We start from the raw sequence: 14268 nt of genomic DNA on the forward strand, positions 1-14268 counted from the left end.
TAAGGCCCTTTGTGGTCCTTCTAAGGGTTCTGACGCGCAGGTGGAGAGGCTGCTTACAAATACCCAACAGGTGGTGGTTCGGTCTCCAGTTGGGCTGTGAGGCTGTTAGAGAGTTGTTTTTCCCTCTGCGTTTCTTTGGGAATACCTGCTTGTAAGCAGACGTGGCAGTTAATCTTACTTGCAATAGACACTTCCAATAATGATTCAGCCAGGTCTTCACCACTGGGGGTAAAAGTTTTGAGTCATTAGAGTTTTGTATTGAAGTAATGCCCACATTTCCTGGTTTGACAAGTCACCGTTTGTAAAAGTCATGCTAAATGTAAGAACATCGTGCATTTTAGAAAAGTAATTCTGAATGTGCTGTCTGATGATATTTTGCTTATTGTAGGTTAGGAACTTTTATATTGCTTTTACCGGTGTTCTGTAATATTGGACTGTAAAGCCAAAAAGAGAAAAAAAAATCCCCCTCCCCAAACAAATCCGGACTCATTGAGTTGCTTTCTTCCAAAATCAGGCGTAAGTTTTAAGGATATACTACTTGTTTTAAAAAAAACAAACTACTGCTTGTCCTGTTTTTAAGTTTATGTACTTTCCAGAATATATTTCATAAGTTGCTATGCACTATAGGAAAGAGATGGATGTTTGTTTACTTGGTGTGGAGGGGACAGTAAAAGCCTTATTTCAGAAACTCATTGAGGGGCCCTTAGGAAGATTTTCAGCCTCCTCCAAGCAGCAGTACTTCTGGGGCTCATATAACTGAACTAACTACATGCTGATACCTTGATTTAGGTTCTGTTTTTCCTAAATTATTCTTTAAACTCCAGAACAATAGCAAAAATGTATTCAGTGTTTTTGGGAAAAATTTATCCAAATGCGTCACTTTTTTGGGGGGGGTCCAAGTCGTGGGGCCTGCACTCTGGGCCTGGGCACTGTCCCTCAGCTCTTCAGCTCAAGGCTAGCACTCTACCACTTGAGCCACAGCGCCACTTCTGGCTTTTTCTTTTTTGCTTATGTGGTGCTGGGGAATGGAACCCAGGGCCTCATGTATGCAAGGCAAGCACTCTACCACTGAGCCACTTTCCTAGCCCCTGCGTCACGTTTTTTAAAAAATGTATTTATTTTATATTTTATTATCTCTAGCTGGTTCAGCCATTATATAAACCGTATCTGGAAGTTTATTAAAAAAATACAGTGTTGAGGCTGGGAAAGTGGCTCAGTGGTAGAGCGCTTGCCTTGCATGCATAAGGCCCTAGGTTCGATTCCTCAGCACCACATAAGCCGAAAAAGCTGGAAGTGGTGCTGTGGTTCAAGTGGTAGAGCGCTAGCCTTGAGCTGAAGAGCTGAGAGACAGTGCCCAGGCCCAGAGTTCAGGCCCCATGACCACCACCACCACCAAAAAATACAGTGTTATTCTGTGAACTTAAACTATGAAATTATCCTTTGAAAACTCATTTCTTGGGCTTATTGATTATAAGGGTGATCTTCTCTGGGACTGGTTTGGTTTGTGGTGCAGGGACAAGTTACCACACAATTAATTAATTAATTAATTTTGTCGGTCATGGGGCTTGAACTCTGGACCTGAGCACTGTCCCTCAGCTCTTCAGCTCAAGGCTAGCGCTCTACCACTTGAGCTACAAGCGCCACTTTCGGTTTTCTGGTGGTTTATTGGAGATAAGATTTTCACAGACTTTCCTGCGAGGGCAGGCTTTGAACCTCTATCGGCAGATCTCAGCCTCCTGAGTAGCTAGGATTACAGGCATGAGCCACTGGTGCCGGGCATCACACTTTATATTCTACACAAGGGAATGGGCTGTAGCAAAAGGCACTGATAGTTTGCAAAGTGTACAGAATCCCAAAGTGCATTTATATTTGTTTTGCAATGTCCCTTTAAGATCACGTACATACACATAAAGCCCACGCTTCACACAGTACTCACACATCCAATTACTCGGCTGATTTATTTTCCATTCTGACCTTTGCAGCTGGTAGGAAAGAAGGGGAGTGAGTATCAGCGATGCAGGTGGACGCCTGAGCATGAACTTGTTTTTCTTATATGAATATCGAATGTGAGGAGTGAACATTTTCATCATGTAGAAATAAAGGCAAAACAGGAAAAAGTTACTTGTTTAAAAAAGAAAAACTGCATTGCTTTTGTTTTTCATCAGACATGATAAGACCATCAGTGCAAGTGTATATTATATCACAAATGGGGTTTGACACTGAGTGCAATTTTTGAGTCTTTCACTGGGGATTCTTGATGTTTACATAGATTTTAAACAAAAAGGAAGTTTTCAGGCTTTATGATTTTGCACGAAACCCACAGATGTCTCCAGCAGCCTGGCAATTTGGAGCTTGCCTGTTGATTGTTTCTATGTCACCATGTATCTTACTGTAGAACTGCTAGGTAACATTCTGAATTAGCTCGGATTTGTACCTGTCTGTAAAGATTGTGACTATGATTACTGGTAATATTACATGATAATGGATTTTATATCCACACAGCCAGACATGCTGTGTTTCAAACCCAAGTACATTTTCATTAGTTTATGCTGAGTATTAAGTTATTTTCCAGTGCTCATATGTTTATTGGGCACCTTTTGTGTACCAGGCAATATCTATACCCTGGAGGAATTGGTTCACTAAGCTCAATAGATTTATCCTTTAAACATTAGGCATACTGGAGTTTTGTAAGCCAAATGCTTAAAAATTCATTAGGAAAGGAATCCTTTTTTAAAACAAGTAATTGGTTGCTAATCAATATTTTATATGAAGCATTTCCCTCTAATTTTACTTTGCCTAAAACATAGGTTTATCCTCATCATTCATTCAATACATCATTTAACGACATTGTCTACACAGATACTTATGAAGCTACTGTATGCAAGGCCCTGTTTGATGAACTGGGGGTTTAGCCACAAGCAAGAGATCCTGGTTTTTATGGAGCTCACATGGTAGTTGGGAGAGACAGCAAAACAGCAAGCAGATAGATCACCAAGGTAGTTTCACATTCAAGAAGCAAATTGGGGGCTGGCTGGTGTGGGGTGGCATTTCCCATGAGTGACAAGAGGGCACTCAGCATGCTCCCAAGCAGATCAGTGAGGAGGTCTGATGGATGGCCGGAGCATAGAGTGAGCCTGAGGCTGGGGAATTTGTCTGTGAAGATTGGGGAGAGAACTGGGCTGGGCTTTGCTTTTAAGTGCAGTGGGAAGCCGTGGAGGGTGCGAAAGGGAGGGTTCACATCAGCTTGATGGTATGTTTTGAATGGAAGCAGAGTGATCACTTAGGTGCTGTTGTGGTTCTGGTAGGAGGTGAATGTGGTTGCTTAGACTTAGTCAGGAAGGAACATTGTTATCTTCTGAAATGATGTAACCCAGTGGCTTTACTGTCTTTTTTTTTGGTTGGTCTTGGGACTTGAACTCTGGGCTTGAGTGCTGTTCCTCAGCTCTTCAGCTCAAGATGAGCGCTTTACCACTTTATCCACAGTGCCACTTCTGGTTTTCTGGTGGCTTATTGGAGATAAGAGTTTCACGGCCTTTCCTGCCCAGGCTGGCTTTGAACTGAGATCCTCAGATCTCAGCCTCCTGAGTAGCTAGGATTACAGGCATGAACCACCAGCGCCAGGCTTACTGTCTTTTATGTCTGAGATTGGTTCAGATGACCCAGGCATCTAAGCATATGTGTGTGTGTGCTGGGGCGTAAACTGAACCGCATGCTCTTGCTCAACTTTTCCTGCTCAAGGTTGGGCTCTTCACTTCAATCCTACCTCTACTCTTGGCTTTTTGTTGGTTATTTGGAGATAAGATACTTTCTTCTGGGGGCTGGCTTTAAGAAGACTTTTCTGGTTGGCCTATGTTTGAATTGGGATTCTCAAATCCTTGTCTTCTGAGTAACTAGGATTACAGATGTGAACCACTGATATCTGGCCTAATTTCTTCTTCTTTTTTTTTTGGGGGGGGGTCTGGTCATGGGGCCTGAACTCTGGGCCTGGGTGCTGTCCCTCAGCTCTTCAGCTCAAGGCTAGCACTCTACCACTTGAGCCACAGCGCCACTTCTGGCTTTTTTCTTTTTGCTTATGTGGTGCTGAGGAATTGAACCCAGGGCCTCAGGCATGCAAGGCAAGCGCTCTACCACTGAGCCACCTTCCCAGCCCCTTTTGAGTATTTCTTTAGGTGTCAGTTCTTCTGTCTTGCTTGAAGTGAGTCCCTTGTTGGTTTGGCCTTGCAGAGTATCACAGATTAATGTCACAGTCAAACTATTCTTTGAATTTGAAAAATCTGCTGCCTCTGCTAAGTAAGCTGGTATAATCTGGACCAGGATTTCAGCAGAGCTGTGCATTTATTAACATCAGTGAACCCATATCAAAACATTGTCATGAGAGCCCATTATTTGCATTGGCATTATACACTGTGTGAATGTGGTGTAGTGACATTTATCAGCTTGTCATAGCACATTGAAGAGTATCACTTCCATCCATATGGTTTATGCTGTCTATTCCTCTCTCCCTTCTGAACCCAAGACAAGTCATCTTTTTAGGCTCTGTAATGTTGCCTATAGAGAATGTTATACAGTTGGAATCCTACAGTATGGAGATTGGCCCCTTTTACTTAGTAATAGGCATTTATGTCTTCCTATTTTTTTTTAATAAGTGCCAGTCCTGGGGCTCAAACTCAGGACCTGGCACCTTCCTTGAGCTTCTTCTCAAGGCTAGCACTGTTTCACTTGAGCTTTAGCTTCACTTCCAGCTTTTTTGGTAGTTTAGTGGAGATAAGAGTCTTGCTAACATTCCAGCCCAGGCTGGCTTCAAACCGTTATCCTCAGGCCTCAGCCTCTTGAGTATTAAGGATTACAGGTATCACCTCCTGGTACCTGCCTTCCATATCTTTGTATGGCTTGATAGCTCATTTCATTTCAGTGACAGTCCATTATCTGCATGTCCTATTGGTTTTCCCACCTTTAGAAGAGCAGAGTTGAATGGATCTTGTAAGTTGCTTCAAAGTTTTTGCAGTTATAAATCAAGCTACTGTGAACAGCTGAGTGTAGATTTTTTTCCCCTATGGGCATATGTTTTTAACTCTTTGGGGTAGATAAATGGAAACAGTACTGCCAGATTGTATACCAGTGTGGCTATGCCATGTTGTGTTCATAGCATCAATGAATGAGTTCCTTTTACAGCACAACCTCACCAGGATTTGATGATGTAATGTTCTAGATTTTGACTATTTTAGTGGCTATGTAATGGTATCTTATGATTGTTTTATTTTATTTTTTTCATGATTGTTTTAATATGCAGTTCCTAGTGACTTATAATGTGGAGTCCTTTTCTTTTGATTAACTTTTTCCCCCTCTGATGCTAAGGTTTGAACTCAGGTCCTTACACTTGTTAGGCCAGTGCTTTACCATGCCTCCAGATTTTTTGCTCTGCTTATTTTTGGGATAGGGTCTTACTTTTTGCTCAAACTAGTATGGACTGTGAGAACAGATTCTTACCACCATGCCCAGCTATTGTTTGAAATAGAGTCTTGGAAACATTGTCCCTGGGCTGGCTCTGAACCTCCAACTCCTGATCTCAGCCTCTGAGTAGCTAAGGTTATAGGTATGAGCCTGTAACCTTGATTATCTTTTAGGGCAGAACGAATAAATTGGTCCTTTTGATTCTTACTTCATAATACACAATGCTACTTGGGAATACCTATAACTTCTATAGAAAAACAAATTTTTGCTTAGTTGTTTGTGAATCTAAACCAAAGTATCTGACTTCCTTGTTGTAAAATTTTATTATCTCTGTTTTTGTGACTGGGAGAGTGATAAGCTAGTACCCTACACTGTTTTGTTAGGTTTATCTGAAAGACACATGGAAAAAGAATTCCCTTCATTTTCATACATTTTGATTCTTTGCATGTATATTGTTTTCATGAGCTCTGTTAACTTACTTTGAACTTGGCTATGTTAACTTTGTTAAGCCTGTTTTCTTATCTGTAAAATGAGCTCCACATTTATTTGTCCTGTTTTTCTTTGTATTAAAAAATAGATCTATTTCTAACTGAATAATATAAAAATCCATTTAGGAAATTGTGCACATATAGACTGTTTCAAACCTGGTTGAACAGGCTGTTGCACACATGTGGGGTTGTATGCTGTGGGTACAGAGTTGAGAAGACACCATCCAGCTTTTGAGTCTCTTACAGTCTAGTGGAGAGAGGAGAGATGTGAAGATAATTTAGTTGTAATGGGATAATATAGATGTATGCTCAGGGAATCACTGAGCCAGGTTTCTGGGGAGACTGGAAGATGAGGTCTGAGTGAAATCTTCAGACACGTGTAATTGCAGGTTATGATGGAGTAGACGATGAAAAGGACGAGTTAGAAAATAATAGTGGTAGTTCTCTCCATGTTTCAGAATTATTCAGGGTTGTTTGCCAACTCTGTTGACCTTGTTTTTGAGACCAGCCATTTTTACCCTCGAGGAAGGCATGTTACGTTAAGTCAATTAGCCAGACCCAGTGAGAATAAGTTGGGAGTGACCCTGCTCCCTCATTTCGCATACATTGCCAATACTTGTGGCAAGCATGGTGGTTGTGTTGGTGTAATTTCATCACATAATTATGCAGTAAGCCCACGGTAGTTGTGGATTAATTTCTGCATCAGAAGCTGAGACTCAGAACCGTGAAGTCCTTGATGTAAATAAGACCCTACAGCTAGTTTATGGCAGAACTTAGACCCGAGTTACTTTACTCCTGGTGTATGTGTGTGTATGTGTGCTTGTGTGTATGTGTGCATACACAAGGCATGCTGGTACTGGTGCTTGAACTCCAGGCCTAGATGCTGTTTTGTTGCTCAAGGCTGGTGCGCTACCATTTGAGTCATAGGTCTACTTCCAGCTTTTTGGTAGCTAATTGGAGATCAGAATCTTGCAGACTTTTCTGCCCAGGCTTGCTTTGAACTGAAACTCTCACATCTCAGCCTCCGGAGTAGCTACGATTACAGGTATGAGCCATAGGTCTGGCTGACACCTGATCTTTTTTGTACTTTGGTAATGTTGCCATGATGGCTTGGTTTTACTCTGTCTTCAGAATGTTCTACTGAATTCAAAACTAAGTCTTTAGAACAGAATATTGCATTTCAGAATAATTAGAACTGAAAATTTCATGTCAAGATGGCAGTAGGGTACTGGGTAAGGAAACAAAGTCTTGGGGTTGGGGTGGGCATGGATCCTTTGACATGTGAGGTGTCACAAAAGTTACCTATCTGCAGCCTATTTGTATGAATTATATGCAGGAAACAAGCATGGTCTGAGTATTTACAGGGTGTGAAAATGGTTAAAATTGAGGTGGTGGCTTTAATCCCTCCCAAGAGGTCACAGCAACCCACTGATTGCTTTAGCTCTTTTCAGAGAGGCAGCCTTGCAAGATAAGGTAGAAGTGAAATGTATTTCTGCTTTAATATAGGAGATTGATTTTTTTCCTGGGAAAAATATTACCTGCAAAGGGCATTTAAGAGGCATTTCAAAGGCATTTAAACTGATTACAAATACAACAAGGAGGGAAAGAGAAGATTATATTCTGGAATACTTCACATGTACCACTGTGGTGATGAGAGTAACCACGTTCTGTGATTTATGTAATTCTCAGGATAATTGTGTTGCTAGCCTTACTCAGAGCTTCATGCACCCACTGGTACTGCTTAAGTCATATGTCCATCCCTGCTTTTAGCTGGTTATTTTTAAGATAGGCTCTTCCTGCCTGGGCACACATCTGCTTTAGGCTTTCCTTAGTTTCTGGAATGATAGCCATCTTCACAATTTCCCTCCATTGATATGGGGACTCTTGCACTTTTCTGCCAAGGCTGGCCTGAAACTGAGATCCTCCCAATCTCAGCTACTATCTTGGGATACCATAACCAGTTGAAAACTTTTCTGCCTGTGCTGGCTTCGAACTTGACTCTTGATCTCAGTTTACCAAGTACTTTATGACTGTAGATGTGAGCCACTGGCAACTCATATATAGTTTATAATTATATTTTAAATAGGCACAAATTGGTATATATTTACTATGTTTAACATGACGCTTTAATGTGTAGTAACACTGTAAAATGACTACATTTAGCTAAAATGTATTACCTCACATGGTTATTGTTTTTTGTGGTAAAGACAATACTTGAAATCCATTCGCTTACATTTTTGAAGAATGTGGTATACTGTTAATGATGTGATAAGATGTCACAGCCATTAAAATTAAAGCATGAATTGTCTGGCTCAGAGTTCATGTTTTATCTATGTTGTCTCTAATAAAGAAGTGGTAGTATGTTTTTAGAATGTGAACTTTTTTCACTCTCTTAGATGATAAGCATAAAATGTCCAACTAACTTTAAAAAAAAACAGGTATACAAGCTCGAAACTATTTAGGAAATGTAACATATATATTTCAACATCCCTGAATTTCATGATGTTCTTGGTTAAGGAGGGAGGAAAACAAGAAAAGAGAAATTCCTGGGAAGATGAAAGAGTGGTCAAGATCAGAAGAACATGAAGGGCAGTTAAATGATAGACCACAGGAAGTTAGTTTTGATGTGACCATAGCCTGAGTTACCATTTTCTTGTTATCTTGTTGAGGTTTTGTTTTTCGGGGTTTTTTTGGTCAGTCATGGGGCGTGAACTCTGGGCATGAGCGCTGTCCCTCAGCTCTTCAGCTCAAGGCAAGCACTCTACCACTTGAGCCACAGCGCCACTTCCGGTTTTCTGGTGGTTTATTTGAGATCAGAGTCTCATGGACTTTCATACCTGGGCTGGCTTTGAACCTCAATCCTCAGATCTCAACCTCCCGAGTAGCTAGGATTACAGGTGGGAGCCACTGGCGTCTAGCATTGTTGAGGGTTATAGATTGTTACCACATCTCAGAAACTGACATTCCTTTCAAAGCACATGAAGTCATGTTTTATGTGTATTTCATTTATCTGGAAAGCTCTCTGTATTTTGTCTTTTCTGAATAACTTCCTCAGAGAATCCCCACCATGGTGGCATTTCTTCTAAACATAATGGTGTGGCAGAGTGGAAGTAAGCATTGAAGGCTGGGGGCCCAGGTTTACTCTTATTTGCAGTTTAGCCTTGGTAGGATGACATAGGAATGTGATCATGGCCCATTGCTCATCTTGTTTGGGTGCAAAGTGACATGATGTAGATAAATGTAAACTCAGACTTTCTTCAACCAGAGTTTGTATAGAAATAACTAGATGAATAACTAATGAACGTCTTGATCTTGGGCAGATTACACTCTGGTGGGCTTAAATCTTGATCTGTAAAATGAGCACATTGTGTTGTGTGGTCACTGATGGGTCTTTTTCAGAATTGGAATCTCTGACTACCAGTCAGGCTTAGCATCTTTGATGGTCCACCTCTGATGAGGAGTGAAGGCTCCAGAATCATTGGACTGGGACAAATTCCTTCCCTCCCCATCAGCAGTAGAAGGACCGTGGGCATTTACTTCTCTTTATCGGTCAATGTGTTTATTGGTAAACACACTGCTGAGGATTTGATCACATAGCATTCTTAGAGCAATGCAGCAGCAGCTTTGAATTTGTGGATTGAGAAGACTTTTGCATTTGCCTTGTTGTTCAAAGTTGAAAAACTTGAAGTTCCCCACAGGTGCGATGGCTCTCCCAGAGGTACAACTAAGATTAAAACAAGATGTTCTGACACTTTACATCATTTGGCAATCTTTGTAATATCTAAATTCTATCTGTTGTTTATTATTCTGCACATGAGTTAAACATAAACCCTGGCTAGGTAACACTGAACAAGAAGAAATTGCTTTCATCAGGCCACCAGTAATAGATCAGATAAGAGCAAAATGGGGCAGAGAAAATGAGATTGGCTTCTACCTTTTGAGTATTTTTATTATTGTTGGTGGTGGTTTGTTTTTGTGACAGTCCTAGGGCTTGAACACAAGGCTTGAGCACTGTCCCTAGGTCAGGGCCTGGGCACTTACCCAAGGTCATATTCTGAACCTTTGTTTTCCCTTATCTAAAATAGATGGGGGTTACTATTCTGCAGTTTCTGGTAGTTTGTCAACACTGAAGAGTCTGGTAGCAGTGACTCACCCCTGTAATCCTGGCTACTCAGGATGCTGAGATCTAAGAATCAAGATTCAAAGTCAGCCTCGGTGGGAAAGAAAGTTCGTGAGCCTTTAATCTCCAGTTAATCATCAAGCCGGAAGTGGAACTGTGCCTCAAGTGGCAGAGTGCTAGTCTTGAACCAGAAAGCTAAAGGACAGTACCAGGCCCTGCATTCGAGCCCTAGAACTGGCACAAAAAGAAACCAGTGCCACCACCACCACCACCAACAGCAACAAAAACACTGAAGAATGTGTTCATTATCAGAAAGTAATTTGCCAGCCCAAAATATAGATTCTCCAATTTTAGAAAACGTCACAATAGGAAGGAAGCCTATTTGTTGGTAGAGTTTATAATTGTAGGCCTGCCAAACATAAAGAATAAACCAAGAATGATATTTTGAGAAAGTTCTTTTACAGGGTGGACCCAAAGGAAACCAGTCATTAGGTGAAAATAAACGAAGTGTTTTGAGACAATATTTGCTTGCAGACATTTACACAGGCCTATTGTGATATTCTCCATTGTGTCTTTTTTAATGTTAAAAAATTAACAAGTTTCTAAATATAGAATTGTAGAGCTTATACAATTAGATTTCAGAAACACAAATCAAGTCTTATGCGTGGTGAGTTTGTAATTTTTTGTTCCTTTTAAACATCTATGTTCAAAGCCTGGTGACTGGAAAGGATTCCAAATTGTATCCCATTTCTAAAAACACATGAATGTGCCAGGCACTGGTAGCTCACACCTGTAATCCTAGCTACTGATGAGGCTGAGATCTGAGGATCATGGTTGGAAGCCAGCCTGGGCTGGAAAACCAGTGAGATTCTTTTTTTTGAATTACCAAAAAAAATCTCAATTGGAGCTATGGCTCTAGTAGTACAGTGCTAGCCTTGAGCAAAAACAAACAAAAAACAAAAAACAAAAACCCTCAGGGACAGCTGAGTTCAAGCCCCAGGACTAACATAAAAACAAAACCATAAAGCAATGCATAGGAATATATTACCCTGATGTTTTGTAAAGCAGACTTTCAATTCTGCATCCCTCTCTCCCTTCCTCCCTTCCTTCTTAGACATTTTAGACCAATAAGGAAATTTTGTAGCAAAGACATTTCATCCAGATTAAAAGCAGACATTAGGACTTAGTGTGATCTAGAAAAACAGGAGGTTCATTTCTGCAGCCTGACTCTGTGACCTGGTGCCTGTTATTCCAGCCTTTTGTGTCCTTATTTCCTGACCATTGAAATGAATAGGTTGAATGAGTGGTTGGAAGTTCCCCTCCCAGCTGTGAGATTTGACAGTCCAGACAGGAGAAGCTGCATAACCAAAGATGTAGAGGTGGGACTTGGACAGGCTCAGGACTCCTGTAAAATGTGGTTGGTAAAAAGGTAACTGTCAGGGAAACCAAGTGAAATAAGGCAGCAAAAGAGGGTCTGCAGGTTGACTGTTTTGATAGAGGTTGAAGAGAAGATCTACAAGGGTCTCCTGAGAGCCTGACTCCATTGGAACTGTGCTTCTGAAAGATGAGGCTGAGATGGAGAACAGGATGCTTAGATGCAAGGTTAGGCCTAGAGGCTGGGCCTCAGGTGGGATTGGGAATCTTTTTAGGATCTGGCTGAGCTAAGTGCAGGTCTGAATTATCATTTGGGGCTCATGCCGAGAGCGAATATATACTGATGGCTAATGAAAGATGGAACAAGGGGAAATGTGTATGAGCCACTTTCCATGTTCCAAACTCAGTTGGTAAACCAGGAATGGAGGAGAAAGACTTCAGGGGGAAGAGCTTGAGTTTTATGTGTATTTTTTTCTTTTGTTTGCTTTGGTTTTGTGCTGGTTCTGGGGCTTACACTCAGGGCCTATGTACTGTCTCTTAGCTTTTTTACTCAAGCCTGGCTCTCTACCACTTGAGCCACAGCTCCACTTTTAGCTTTTTGGTAGTTAATTTTAAATAAGACTCTCATAGACTTTACTGTGGCCTTGAACCTCAATCCTCAGACCTCAGCCTCCTGAGTAGCTAGGATTACAGGCATGGGCCACCTGTGCCCAGCAGATTTGGGTGTTTTTAAAATCAAGGTGTCTTAAAGTCTAGGTGATTCTTGAGGTGATTGGAAATGTGAGTCATATTTAGGGAAGAATTCAGAGGTATAGATAAAGATTAAGAAATCATATTTGTGGACCTTGGCAGGAGTGGGGTGGAGGGAGCAGATCCAAGAGCAGGTCCTGAGAAAGAAAAGCAGAACATAGTTCTCCAGGATGTCTGCAGTGGAAGAGCATTTCATTAGCTACATTTGAAAGGAGGCCATCACATCAGTAAGATTTACTACCCTGCCTCCCTAAAAGGTTAATCTCTAGTGTTTTTGTTTTGTTTTTTTCCTTTGCCCTGGCAAATCAAGATGAAGTGTCACTTTTGAAAATGTTGTTAGGATTCAGTGACTACAGATTCTGCTGGAATCTTGTTCCTTGATTGTAGTGGGTGGATCAAAGTTCAGCTCCGGTGAGCTGCAGAAGCTTTTGGACACACTTTAGTGCTCCCCTGGCATGGGAGGAACAGCCAGCTCTGGGCACGTTCTCAGCAGCAGCTCTTGGGCTGCTGCAAGCCAGCCTTTATCTCGTGTTGGCCTTGGTTTGGATGGTGTTCTCTAGGATTGTTCCTGAGTGTAGAATATCTGACCTCCTGAAGACAAATCAGTCTCCTTCCCAGTAGAGGAGCCACCGGCTGCTGGGAGAGAACCGTGCCTTCAAACTCTTACCTGCTGAAACCTGTGGCTGACCCCTAGCAGAGCCTAGAAGAGGGAGGCAGGTTCTAGTGTCTATTTTGTCTTTTATTGGCATTGAATATAGATTTAAAAAATTTTAATGGACTCGTACATATTTATGGAGTACAGTGTGGCATTCAAAAATCACTTTCCAAGAGCTCTAAGACCTCTTGATGCCCCTCTCACCGTTTGTTCCTGGTCCTCCCCAACCCCAGATGAGCCCTCAGCTCCTCCTCCCAGTTTCTGCTTGGTGGTTTGCAGACACTGTGACACCCCACAGTTGTTACTGTGGTTTTTAAAGTCTCCTGAAACCAGAAATGAAACCTCCTGTGTGGCCTGATTAACAAGAAGAGTCGTCTAGCTGTGACCCTCTCTTGATGCAAGGACGACATTTCTCTTAATGGCTTAGTTTTTTGGTTGCTTGTCATTGTGGCATCCAGGCCATTCTGCAGGCTTATCCTGGGCTTACAATCAGCTAAAATCCTTAAATCTACTTCACATGAACTTTTGGCAAGCTGTGTCTTACTTCACGGATAGTTAATCATCTGAGACCATTTTTTCCCCCTTAACTTCTACTGTTTTTGTGTTTTACAAGGTCCATATTTACACTTTACATATATTGGCATGTTCCTGCTGTTTTAGAACATCCATTGGTACTTGGCTGTCGTCTATATTTTTGATTGAATTCCTTTACCTGTGAGAACAGAAACAAGTATTTGCTGCTCAATTCTGCTATCGAAGTAACACTTTGCTAAGCTACAATCTAAGTTTTGTAAACTTGTTAAAGTCATCTAACTTTTATTTATTTATTTGTTTGTTTGTTTGTTAGTTGTGAGGTTTGAACTCTGGGCCTGGGCACTGTCTTTCAGCTCTTCAGCTCAAGGCTAGCTCTCTACCACTTGAGCCACAGGCCACTTCTGGTTTTCTGGTGGTTTATTGGAGATAAGAGTCTCATAGTCTTTTGTGCCCGGGCTGGCTTTGAACCACAAATCTCAGATCTCAGCCTCCTGAATAGCTAGGTTAGCAGGTGTGAGCCACTGGCACCGGCTTTATCTAACATTTTTAACTGGGAGAAAGCAAAGAAGCAACACAGTGTTGTTACTGTTATTAATGTGTTTTTGTTACACTTAGCATTGCATAAAGTCTAAAATAGGTGATACTACTTTATTGGTTTTCTGGACATCTGAGGCTCACACCTGTAATCATAATTACTCAGGTTTAGATTTGAGGATCACTATTCAAAGCCAGCCTGGACAAGAAAGTGCCTGAAACTTTCTTCAATTAACCACCAAAAAGTCGGAAATGTAGTTGTCGCTCAAGTGGTAAAGTCCTAGTCTTGAGTACAAAAGCACAACAGTGCCCAAGTGCTGAGTTCAAGCTTCAGGAATTAGCTTGGTAGAGTGACACACACA

General features: G+C 41.4%; 1 protein-coding gene across 9 annotated transcripts in view; it reads left to right on the forward strand.

Moving 5' to 3' along the window:
• Positions 1-14268, forward strand: part of Tbc1d1 (TBC1 (tre-2/USP6, BUB2, cdc16) domain family, member 1) — a 180648-nt gene that overhangs the window by 59018 nt on the left and 107362 nt on the right. The gene's annotated exons all lie outside the window — the stretch shown is intronic.

Source organism: Dipodomys ordii, unplaced genomic scaffold (genome assembly GCF_000151885.1).
Source record: "Dipodomys ordii isolate 6190 unplaced genomic scaffold, Dord_2.0 Scaffold8, whole genome shotgun sequence".
NCBI lineage: Eukaryota > Metazoa > Chordata > Mammalia > Rodentia > Heteromyidae > Dipodomys > Dipodomys ordii.